The sequence below is a fragment of the Meles meles genome, chromosome 10 (genome assembly GCF_922984935.1).
Source record: "Meles meles chromosome 10, mMelMel3.1 paternal haplotype, whole genome shotgun sequence".
NCBI lineage: Eukaryota > Metazoa > Chordata > Mammalia > Carnivora > Mustelidae > Meles > Meles meles.
The window spans coordinates 4,988,297-5,001,032 of NC_060075.1; the positions used below are offsets into that span (position 1 = coordinate 4,988,297).

The following is a 12,736-nucleotide window of genomic DNA, read 5'->3' on the forward strand; positions in this document are numbered from 1 at the left end:
TTAAATTTTTTCTGTTACTTTCTAGGGAGAAATCTTTTTTTTTAAGGTTTTTTTTTTTGTTTGTTTGTTAAGTTTTAAGTGATATTTTCCAAAATAACCATACTTAAAGGTTGCTTTAAACCAGTGCTGCTGACTGTACCCCAGACCCTCTTTCTGCACTTATCAGCTGTCTTCCTGGGCACTTCGCCTCTTTCTCTGAAGATTTAGCACCTGCCTTTCTGTTTTCTTCTGAGGCTTCCATTGTGATGTTAGTAACTATTCAGGACCCAGGGCTCTTGGCTACTTGGTTTCTCAGCACTGCGATTCTGCGGACTACTTCAGCAGTCCACTTCGGCCTGCTCGTCTTCTGGTCATACGTGATCAGCTTGTGTCCTTGTCTCACTTGCTCTGACCATTGCGGTTTCACTTCCAGAATCTCAGCATCATCCTTCCTGCACTCTGACTACTACTTCTTTTCCAGCTCATTTTCTCCTAGTATTAGCGCCGTAATAATTCTTGAACCATAGTGAGTCCTCCAATCCAGTGATTTTAGTGACGGGGATGTTGCCCTCATCTGCTAGTTCAGAGTCTGTGACCCACTGAAGGAGTCCCTCTCTTATTCACCTTTACCTCCTTAACCATCATCCCAATGTTTTGTTTTTATTAGAAAACCAAATTCTGCCTTGTAGCAGCTGATAATGGCTGGGGAAAAGCATTACCTTGCTGACTGGTTTAATTTTAAATTTATGACCTCAAATATCAAGTGGGTATGATTGCTACTCTACACTCATTCTACTTTTATGTAGAAAATTTCTCTCCCATTTTCACTGATGGTTCTTTCGGCACCTTCTCTTCTCTGTTCAGATTTCCCACACCTCCTCCTGGTTTCCATTGTTTGGTTATTGATGATCTTGCTTACTTAGTTCAGTGCAAGAAAGAAAAAAACAGAAGCAGTCAGCAGAGAAATTCTGCGTTCACCCGCCAGCCTGCTGGTAGCTGCTCCCGTGCATTTTACCTTCCCTGCTGTTGAAACGGGATGAAAAGTCTCTGGTTATCAAAGGCCAGCTCTTCTGCTCGTGTCCTTGATTTTACCTCTTCATCTCTTAGGGACTTAGCGCCTTCAGGTTTCTTGGGTTTCTTACATCATGTGTTTCCTGTCTCAGTGAATGATTTCCATTAGTATTTGAGCATTAAGTATTTTCTTTCTTTCTAGGATTTTACTGATTTATTTGATAGGGAGAAACAACATAGCGAGAGAGGGACACAAGTGGGAGAGGAAGAAGCAGGCTTCCCACTGACCAGGGAGCCCGAATGCGAGGCTTGATCCCAGGACCCTGAGATCATGACCTGAGCCAAAGGCAGACGCTTAATGACTGAGTTTTCCAGGAACCCCTCCTTTTTTCCTAGTATTTAAGCAGATATGACATTGTATCACGTATTTGTTTTTTGTACGCCTTCCACACTAGACTTCATGAGGCTAGGGATTTGACTTGCTCATGGATTTATTCCCAGCGTCTAGAATACTTCCAGACATATAGTAGGCTTCAGTTCACTAACTGAAGAAGTATTATATTCTTATAGTTTCTTTTCTGTATTTTCTAAGCTACTGCTATTCTTAGAACATCACCACAAAACTAGAGTTCTGACATTTCATTTTTCCTTATGTGATGAGTACTAAGGCCCACAAATGGACTGTCTTCTCATACTGTCTCTTGAGAGGTATCAAGGCAAATAAAGTTTAGCGAAAGGCTTTAACAGGAGCAGGATTTTATTCTTATTCTTATTCTTATTCTTTTATACTAAAATTAAATAAAATCAACTGAGTTAGTCTTTGCTCTTTGTCCAGTTTCGGTGAACATGTAGGACGAGGAGACTAGTACAGGAAAGAACAGAGAAAAGTTGTTAAGGCTACTAAGTTGTGGGGATGCTTGGCGGGCTCTGTCACAGGAGGGTCTTATATCTGTAAATATGTCTTGATACATTTGATTTGTAGTAATGTAAGAATATTTATTAGGGCGCCTGGGTGGCTCAGTGGGTTGGGCCGCTGCCTTCGGCTCGGGTCGTGATCTCAGGGTCCTGGGATCGAGTCCCATGTCGGGCTCTCTGCTCGGCGGCGAGCCTGCTTCCCTCTCTCTCTCTGCCTGCCTCTCTGTCTACTTGTGATCTCTCTCTCTGTCAAATAAATAAATAAAATCTTAAAAAAAAAAAAAGAATATTTATTATAATGAGTATAGGGGGCGTGTGTGTGTATGTGGGGGGCTAAGTGGTGGGAACGAGTATCCTGTAAGTGGCCACTGGGAAAATCACAAGAAATTTCACAGATCAGTTTTGTTTTTGTTTTTGTTTTTTTAAATTTGAAGTCACTTAATTGACATACAATGTAGTATTAGTTTCAGAGGTAGGGGTCAGTGTAGTTTGTTAAGTTTTTATGGTAAGAAAATTCTATGGTTTTTTGGAGGTGGTGGCTATTACTAGTCTGTGTTTTTTCATATATAAATAAAATCAACTCAAATGAAGTGCAAGTTAAGTAGAGAAATTCCACTTTTCTTTGAGAATCATTATATAATCAGGGCCTTGCAAACTTGTTTTAGTTAATTATAATTGGTTAATTAGGATTTAGTTAATTATAATTAAAAATTTCTTTTGACTGTTGTGGCAGTTTGGTCTCTCTTCAGCTGGCTTAAGTTCTTTTTAATATTATCTCAGAATGTTTCAGAGCTCATTGCTCTTTGGCAACAATGTTTTTCAGGCCCATCTTTAATTTTCTCTACCCCAGGATATGACTTTGACTGACTGTTCTCTAAGGAATAGTTCCTAGTTCTTTTTAGTGGAGAAGAGTGTTAGAGATGGAAAACTGGGCTCCAGGCATGCATATTCTGTTGTTTTTATTGAGAATTAACGTTAGTCTATTTTAGTGACATATTAGTTATTGTATAGATGTGGGAGTGTACTCATGTGTTTATAAATACTGGTTCACATTAATACCTTCCGTTACCTCTAGCAAAATTTTTTTAATGGACTTTAGTTTTTAGAGGAGTTTTAGGTTCACAGCAAAATTGAGTGGAAGGCATGGATATTTCCTATGTGCCTCCTGCATAGCTACCCCGTTGTCAGCATCCCCCACAGCATGGTATAATTTGTTAAAATTGATAACAACTTCAGTGACACATCAGTATCACTGTAAGGACGTAGTTTACATTTTGGTTCACGCTTGGTGTTGTATGAGTTTGGACAAGTGTGAAATGATACGTATCCTTCTTTATAGTATCACACAGTATTTCCCCCCATCTCCTCCCTTCCACCTCTTTTCCCTCCCTCCCCTTTAATCCAAGGCGACCCCTCATCTTTCTGCCGTCTCCATAGTTTGCCTTTTCCAGAATGTCATACAGTTGGAATCATAATGTAAATAGTCTTTCAGATGGACTTCTTTCATTAGCAGTATGGCTTTAAATTATCTCCGTGTCTTTCATAACTTGAGACCTCCTTTCTTTGCAGCACTAAGTAGTATTCCATTGTTGAGATGTACCACAGTTTGTTTATCCATTCACCTGCTGAGGGATATCTTGGTTGCTTCCAAATTTTGGCAATTATGAATGAAATCCCTGTAAACCTGCACATGCACGTTTTGTGTGTACGCAAGTTTTCATTTCCGTAAGTTTCAACTCCTTTGGGTAAATACCAAGGAACACGATTGGTGGGTCATATGGTAAGAGTATATTTAGTTTAATAAGAAAGTGCTGAACTGTCTTCCAGAGTGGCTGTACCGTTGTGCATTGCCACCAGCAATGAATGAGAGTTCTTTTGGCTCCATGTCCTTATCAGCATTTGGTGTCATCAGTGTTCCTGATATTAGCCATTCTTTTTTTAAGATTTTATTTATTTATTTGACAGAGACACAGCAAGAGAGAGAATGCAGGCAGGGGGAGTGGTGGGAGAGAGAGAGGAGCAGGCTTCTCGCTGAGCAGGGAGCTGGACTCGGGGCTCAACCCCAGAACCCTGGGATCATGACCTGAACCAAAGGCAGACGCTTAATGACTGAGCCACCCTTTGGCCATTCTAGTAAGTGTGTGGTAGCATATCGTTATTTTAGATTCCATCTCCCTGATGACATCTTCTTGTGTGGTTACCTGCCATATCTTTGCTGAGGAGTCATCAGGTTGTTAGTTTTCTTACTGTTGAGTTTTAAGAGTTCTTGGTGTATTTTGGATAACAATCCTTTATCACATGTGTCTTTTTTAAAAAAATATTTTGTTTATTTATTTGACAGAAAGAGACACAGCACGAGAGGGAACACAAGCAGGGGGAGTGGGAGAGGGAGAAGCAGGCTTCCCACTGAGCAGGGAGCCTGATGCAGGACTTGATCCCAGGACTCTGGGATCATGACCTGAGGTGAAGGCAGATGCTTAACCACTGAGCCACGCAGGTGTGCCCTTCAGATGTGTCTTTTGCAAATATTTTCTCCTACTCTGTGGCTTATGTTTTTATTCTGTTGGCAATGTTTTAAGCAGAGTAGAAGCTTTGAATTTTATTGAAGTCTAGTTGATCAGTTGTTTCTTTGATGAATCATGAGTTTGGTGTTGTATTGAAAAAGTCACTGTTAGGGGAACCTGGGTGGCTCAGTCATTAAGCAGCTGCCTTCAGCTCAGGTCATGATCCCAGGGTCCTAGCATCCAGCCCGGAATCAGGCTCCTGGCTCAGCAGGAAGCCTGCTTCTCCCTCTCCCACTGGCCCTTGCTTGTGTTCCCTCTTGCTCTGTGTCTCTGTCAAATAAAGAAAATCTTTTAAATAAAAAGTCACTGCTAAACCCCAGGTCATCTAGATTTTCTCCTAAGTTCTAAGAACCTTTAATTTTGCATTTCACATTTACTTTGTTAACTTCTGTGAGGATATGGTCTGTGTCTTGATTGATGTGTGTGTATATGTGTGCATGTCCAATTCCAGCATCATTTGTTCAAAAATATTATTTTTTTCTCCATTATATTGCCTTTTTGTCTTGTTTCAAGGACCAGTTAAGTATTTATTTGGGTTTATTTCTGGCTTCTCTAAACCATACTATTGATCTATTTATTCTTTTGTCAGAATTATACAGTCTTTTTTTTTTTTTTAAAGATTTTATTTATTTATTTGACAGGCAGAGATCACAAGTAGGCAGAGAGGCAGGCAGAGAGAGAGGAGGAAGCAGGCTCCCCGCGGAGCAGAGAGCCTGATGCGGGGCTCGATCCCAGGACCCTGGGATCATGACCTGAGCCAAAGGCAGAAGTTGTAACCCACTGAGTCACCCAGGTGCCGCAGAATTATACAGTCTTGATTGCTGTAGCTGTATACTAAATCTTGAAGTTAGTTCTTCAGCTTTATTCTTCTCCTTCAGTATTTTGTTATTTGTCTGAGTCTTTTGATAACTTGGGATTTTGATTTGTATTGCATTGAATTTGTAATTAAAATTGGGAGGAACAAATGTCTTGGCAAATATTGAGTCATTCAATCCATGAATGTGAAATATCTATTTATAGTTCCTCTTTGATTTCCTTCATTAGGGTTTTTGAGTTTTTATCGGACAGGTTTTATGTGTATTTTGTTAGACTTTCACAGAAATGTTTGATTTTGGGGAAATGCTAATTTTATTTTTAAAGATTTTATTTATTTGACAGACAGAGATCACAAATAGGCAGAGAGGCAGGCAGAGAGAGAGGACAGGAAAGAGGCTCCCCGCTGAGCAGAGAGCCCGTTGTGGGGCTTGATCCCACAACCCCTGAGATCAGGATCTGAGCCGAAGGCAGAGACTTTAACCCACTGAGCCACCCAGGTGCCCCGAAATGCTAATTTTAAATGGTATTTAAAAAATTCATATTCTACTTGTTCATTGCTGATATATAAGAGATTGATTGACTTTGTATATTAACCTTATATCTTGCAACCTTGTAACAATTGTCTGTTAGTTCCAGGGTTGTTTTTTTTTTTTAAATTTTTGTTTTTGTATATCCTTTTGGATTTTCTACATAGGTGATCATAACATCTGTGGTCAAGGAAGTTTTGTTTCTGCCTTCCCAATCAGTATGCCTTTTATTTCCTGTTCTGGTCTTATTTCAATAACTGGAAAAAATTCGTTTACAAAGTTGAAAAGGAGTGGTGAAAGACTGACATCCTTGCCTTATTTCTGGTCTTAGTGGGAAAGCTTCTAGTTTCTCACCATTAAGTATGATGTTGGCTATAGGGGTTTTTTTGTAGATAGTCTTTATCAAGTTAAGGAAGTTCTGATTTACAAGAGTAATTTTTTATCATGAATGGGTGTCAAATTTTGTCAATACTTTCTTTGTGTCTCCAGATAGGCTAAAAAAGAAAAATCACATAATCCTATCAGTGAAATGGATTACATTAATTAATTTTCAAATGTTGAACAAGTCTTGCATACTCAATAAATCCTACTTGGTCATGGTGTATAATTCTTTTTATACATTTTTGGATTCACTTTGATAAAATTTTGTTGAGGGTTTTTGCATTCATGTTCTTGAGATACTTGTCTATAGTTTTTGTTGTTTTGTTTTGTTTTCTTGTAATGTCTTTGGTTTTGGCATGAGGGTAATGATGTTCTCATAGAGTGAGTTAGGAAGTATTCCCTCTGCTTCTGTTTTCCAGAAGAGATTGTTGAGAGTTAGTATAGTGTTTTCCTTAAGTGATTGCTAGAATTCACCAGTGAAGCTGTCTGGGCCAGGAGCTTTCTGGTTTAGAAGGTTATTAATTATTGATTCAACTTCTTGAACAGGTATAGGGGTATTCCGATTCTCTTTCTTCTTGTGGTGGGTATTGGCAAATTGTGTCTTCTTCTTTGTATTTTAATTTAAAAAATAAAACAAAGATTTTATTTATTTATTTGACAGAGATCATAAGTGGGCAGAGAGTCAGGCAGAGAGAGAGAGGGAAGCAGGCTCCCTGCTGAGCAGAGAGCCCTATGCGGGGCTCGATCCCAGGACCCTGGGATCATGACCTGAGCCGAAGGCAGGGGCTTTAAACCACTGAGCCACCCAGGTGCCCCCACTGCCCCCCATTTTTTTTTTCTTGAGAGAGAGAGCAAGCACGGGAGGCTTGGAAGGGGGAGAGAGAGAAAATCTCAGGCAGGCTCCATGATAACATGAAGCCTGATGTGGGCTTGATCTTACAACCCTGAAATCGTGATCTGAGCCGAAATCAGGAGTTGGACCCTTAACCAGCTGATCTACCCAGGTGCCCCTGCAAATTGTGGTTTTCAAAGAAGTTTATCTAAGTTATCAAATTTGTGGGTATAGAATTGTTAATTGTATTCCTTTATTGGCCTTTTAATATCCATAGGGCCTGTAGTGATATCCCTTCTTTAATTTCTGATATTAATAATTTGTATTTTCTCCCCTTTTTTCTTTCAATAAACCTGGCTAGAGGCTTACTGATTTTATTGATCTTTTCAGAGAAGCAGTTTTTGGTTTCATTATTTTTCTCCATAGATTTCCTGTTTTAAATTTCATTGATTTCTCCTGTAATTTTTGTTATTTCTTTTTTCTGCTTACTTTGCATTTAATTAGCTTCTCTTTTTCTAGTATGATGGATTGCTTTTAGATCTTGTTTTCTAATATATATACATTCAGTGGTATAAATTTCTGTCAAAGCGCAGCTTTCACTGCATCACACAAATTTTGATAAGCTGTGTTTTCATTATCATTTAGTTCAAAATTTTTAAAAATTTCTCTTGAAATTTCTTCTTCGATCCATGTGTTATTTAGAAGTTTGTTGTTTAGGGGCACCTGGTTAAGGCAGTTAAAAGTGTCTGCCTTCGGCTCAGGTCATGATCCCAGGGTCCAGGGATGGAGCCCCACCTGGGGCTCCCTGCTCAGCAGGGAGTCTGCTTCCCCCCTCTCCCTCTACTGCTACGCCTGCTTGTTCTCTTAACTCTATTTGTGAAATAAATAAGTAAAATCTTAAAAAAAAGAAAAAGAAAAAAGAAGTGTGTTGTTTAGGGGGTTCCTGGCTTGCTCAGTTGGCAATTTGTGTGACTCTCGATCTCAGGGTTATGGGCATGGAGCTTAATTTATTAAATAAATAAAATTTAAAAAAATTAAAAAGAAAGTGTGTTGTTTAACTTCCAAATATTTTGGAATTTTCTGACTGTCTTTCTATTACTGATTTCTGGTTTAATTCCTTTGTGGTTTAAGGGCAGACATTGTATGATTTATATTATTTTAAATTTGTTTTATGGCCCAGAATGTGGTCTGTTGATGGATGTTCCATGTGATCTGGAGAAGAATGTGGATTCTGCTGTCATTGGGTGAAGAAGTCTATAGATGTCCATTCTATCCTGTTGATTGATGGTGGTGTCGAGTTCGGCCATGTCATTAGTAATTGTCTGCTTGCGGATCTGTATTTTTGACAGATGGGTGTTAACATCCCCATACATAATAGTGGATTCACATATTTTCTCTGTAGTTCTGTCATTTTTGCCTCATGTATTTTGACTCTTTTTTGTTATATGCATATGTGTAAAGGATTAATATGTCTTTATGGGGAATCGATGCCTGTATCGTTAGGTCATGGCACTCTGTCCCTGGTATCTTTATTTGCTGTGAAGTCTGCTGTGTCTGCAATTAATGTAACTTCTCCCGCTTTCTTTTGATTTGCAGTCTACTCTCCGCAAATTTCTAGTGTTCAGCTCAGTGTTATTAACTGTAGTCCTCATGTTGCTACATTAGATCTTCAGATTTATTTGTCCTGTGTAACTTTGTGTCTTTTGGCCAGTATCTCCCCATCTCCACCCTCCTCCCCCTGCCCCTGGTAGGTACCATTGTACTCTGCCAATTTTACATTTTTTATTAGAAGTTTGACTTGATTTGTTAGTCTCTCTGGGTGTACAGACTTCTCAGAATTTGGAGGGAACTTCTCTCAAATTATCTTGATACGTCAGTCCCATTCTCAAGAATCTAAAGGGTCAGTGAGTGTTTGCTTGAACCCTTCCTTCCGCATTTTAATTAACACTACGTTAACGGACACCTTCAGTACGCTGGCAGCAGTTTTATCCGGGGCTTTTACCTCATACTCGACTTGAGGCTTGCCCAGAGGGCCTCATTTCTCACAAACGAAGAAGACACTCATACGGAGTGCCTGCTTGTGTCTTGGCTTTCACTTTGTGCCGTCTCGCAGTTACCCAAGACTTTTTGTAAGAATCAGCTCTTCTTTGTGATTACCTACCCAGCCCCCGTTTCAGAAATTCTGCCCTGGTCCTTAGACTTCACTAAGCCTGTTTCTCTAGAGCTTTTTACATACCCAGAAGTGTTTGTACCTTACTTCCGTGGGGAGAGATTTTTAGTGGATATTGCATTTTACCTGTAAGTCTAGATACGATATTTAAATTTTATTTCTGAACAAGTCTAGTAGGTCTGGAAGCAAAACTTATTACTAAAAACTCTGAGCAGTTTTTGTTTGTTTGGCTTTGTTTTGCTTTTTTTTTCATTACCGCCAGACTTCCTTTGATTTATTTTATTTATTTTATTTTTTTAAAGGTTTTATTTTTTATTTGACAGAGACATGGCGAGAGCAGGAACACAAGCAGGGGGAATGGGAGAGGGAGAAGCAGGCTTCCTGTTGAGCAGGGAGACCGATGCGGGGCTCAGTCCCTGGACTCTGGGATCATAATCTGAGCCAAAAGGCAGCTGCTGAATGACTGAGCCACCCAGGTGCCCCTATTTTTATTTTTATTTTTAAGATTTATTTATTTGAGAGAGAGAGAGAAACAGAGTGAGGGTTGGGGGAAGGACAGGAGGATACAGAGTCTTAAGCGACCCTGTGCTAAGTGTGGAGTCCAATATGGGGCTTGATCCCATGACCCTGGGATCACGACCTGATCTGAGGTGTCCAAGAATTGGGACACTTAATCAACTGTGCCACTTAGGCACCCCATGCCATCTCTTTAAAGTCATATCTTATCCCCTCCCCCAAACCCTGGCATCCACTGCTTTGTTCTCCCTCACTGTAATTTTGTGTCTGAGAATCCCCTGTAAAGGAAATCAGGGGCTCCTGGCTGGCTCAGTCAGTGGAACATGCAACTCTTGATCTTGGGGTTGTGGATTCGAGCCCAGCGTTGGGTATAGAGACTAATTTAAAAAATGTCTAGATCTTTTAAAAAATTCTAAATGAAATCATACAAAGTGTAATCTTGTCAGACTGGTTTCTTTCATTCAGTTTAATACCTCTGAGTGTCATCCAGGTCGCTATTACATGTACTGGTATAGACTGTTCCTTTTTAGGGCTGAGTGATAGTACTTTGTATCAGTGTGCCACAGTTTGTAGTGTAACCGTTCACCTGCTGAAGGACATTTGGGTGATTATCAGTTTTTGGCTATCCAAAGAACTATGAACAATCTAGGTTTTTGTGTAGAAATAGGTTTTTATAAGTGTCAGTCTACCGGTTTTATTATTTTTCAAAACTCTTTTAGCCATTTTTTTCTTTTGTTTTTTTTTCATATCAATTTTAGAATCAACTTGTCTTAAAAATAAAAATCCTGCTGGGATTTTAATTGAAATTGTGTTAAGCCTGTAGATCAGTCTGGGAAGAACTGACATCTTTTTTTTTTTTTTTTTTTTTTAAGATTTTATTTATTTGTGAGAGAGAGAGGTCACAAGTAGGCAGAGGGAAAGGGAGAAGCAGGCTCTCTGTTGAGCGGGGACCCTGATGAAGGGCTTAGTTCCAGGACCCTGGGATCATGACTGAGCCAAAGGAAGATGCTTAACCCACTGAGCCACCCAGGTGCTCCAAGAATTGACGTCTTTACTGTGCTGAGTCTTCCATTCCATGAACTTGGCCATGTGTCTCCATTTGGGACTTCTCTGATTTTTTTCATTGGTGATTTATAATTTTTTAATATAGATCCTCTGGATATTTTCTTAGAGTCATACTAATTATTTCATTGGGGGGGAGCTAATGTAAATGATACATTTAAAATGGTTATTTGTACATTGCTAATGTATAAAAATGTGATTTATTTTTGTATGTTTGCCTTGTTCTCTGCAATGTTGCTGAATTTCATTTATGTGTTATCAGGTTAGCTGTAGGAATATTTGTGGGTATCCTTTCTAACTTATGGAGTGAATATTTAATCAGTTTTCATTACTTACTAAACCAAAAAAAGGGGATTAAGCTGATATGTCCTGTAACATGGTTTGTAGTGTTTTCCCTAGGTTGGGATATTAATTATTTTTATTTTTCCTTATTTTCTAAATGGTTTTCAGTTTTTTGAGCCTTCTTTTTGACCTTTGAGGTGTTTGAGAAAGTTAATAAAATGTCTAAGTATTTGTATGGATTTTCTCTTTATTTTTGTTACTAATTTCTAATTTTATTACATTGTGTTGATTTTATACACTTTGTAAATTTTAGAATTTGAGATTTCTTGAAATCTTCTTTGGTTTTGGAAAATTCTCGGCTGTTATTTATTCCAGTACTGCTTTTGCCCCATTCTTTCTTCTAATTAAATGCTCATTAGACCATATCACTGTTTGTTGCCATTTACCTTCATTTTTGTATTTTTTAGTCCTCTTATCCCTCTGTTCTCTATTTTAGACAGATTTATTTAGATGCAATCTAGATAGATGTTCCAGTTTACCTGTCTCCCCTTTTGGCATAGTCTAGTCTGCTATTAAACATATGAATTGAGTCCATTTATTATATTTTAAAATTTCTTTCCTATTATCTTTCAAATTGCAGCATCACTTTTTATGATTTCTAGTTCCCTCCTAAAGATTTTAATGCCTGGTTTTCTTATATTCAATATAGTACATAAAACTGGTGTAGAGTTTTTGTTTGATCATGCCAGTGTCTGGAGCCTTCTGGTTCCACTGTTTCTGCTCGTTGCACATGCTGTCCTGTCTGCTCTTGTAACTGATTGCCTGTGTCTGTGCACCGGACAATGTGTTTGACGGTTTATCTATAGAAGTAAGTTGATGTTTTTTTCTTCCAAAGATAGTTTAGCTCTGATTTTTCCCCCCAGGTACCTCAAGGGCACTAATAATCTAGGACCACCCCCATTAGGTTTCATGGCTCTGCTTTCGTTCGAGGCGTGCGATGCAAAGCTGCGCAGCAGTCCTTGCAAACGCCGTTTTGTTTCTGGTTCCATCCTCCTCTTAATGTCAGCCCTCTGGGGCTCCTCCTGCCAGTCCTGAGCCCACATTCCCTGGTGGTTGTCAACTTCTAGGACCATCTACAAGTCTTTTGAAGGTCAAAACTGACACCCCCGTGGGAAGTGCCGCTCTGGGTGCTGGGCTCACCTTACTCACCGCTTCTCTCCATGAGAGGAGCGCTTCCTCCGTCATTCCTCACTACCTTGTTAGGGTTTTGGTTGCTTTTAAGACTTGTTTATTTTTAAATTATTTCTCTCAACTTTCTTACTTGTCTTCAATGGGAGGGTCGATCCAAATTTCCTAGTCTGCTGTCAGTGGAAATAGATACTCTCTGGAGTTTTCTTTGACTCGCAGTATTTGGCTTATGTAAATTTTTCTGGGCACTGAGTAGAATGTATAGTCACTTTTGTCCCCTTACATAGGATCTGAAACTTGATATTCATTTGTTATATTTGGTCAGCTAGTATGTTGTTATTAGAATAACATATAGTGGGGTGCCTGGGTGGCTCAGTGGTTTAAGCCTCTGCCTTCGGCTCAGGTCATGATCTCAGGGTCCTGGGATCGAGCCCTGCATCGGGCTCTCTGCTCAGTGGAGAGCCTGTTTCTCCCTCTCTCTCTGCCTGCCTCT

At 39.3% G+C, this 12,736-nt stretch overlaps 1 protein-coding gene across 13 annotated transcripts in view; it reads left to right on the top strand.

Moving 5' to 3' along the window:
• KMT2C (lysine methyltransferase 2C) overlaps positions 1–12,736 on the top strand; it is a 272,443-nt gene that overhangs the window by 76,632 nt on the left and 183,075 nt on the right. The window lies entirely within an intron of this gene.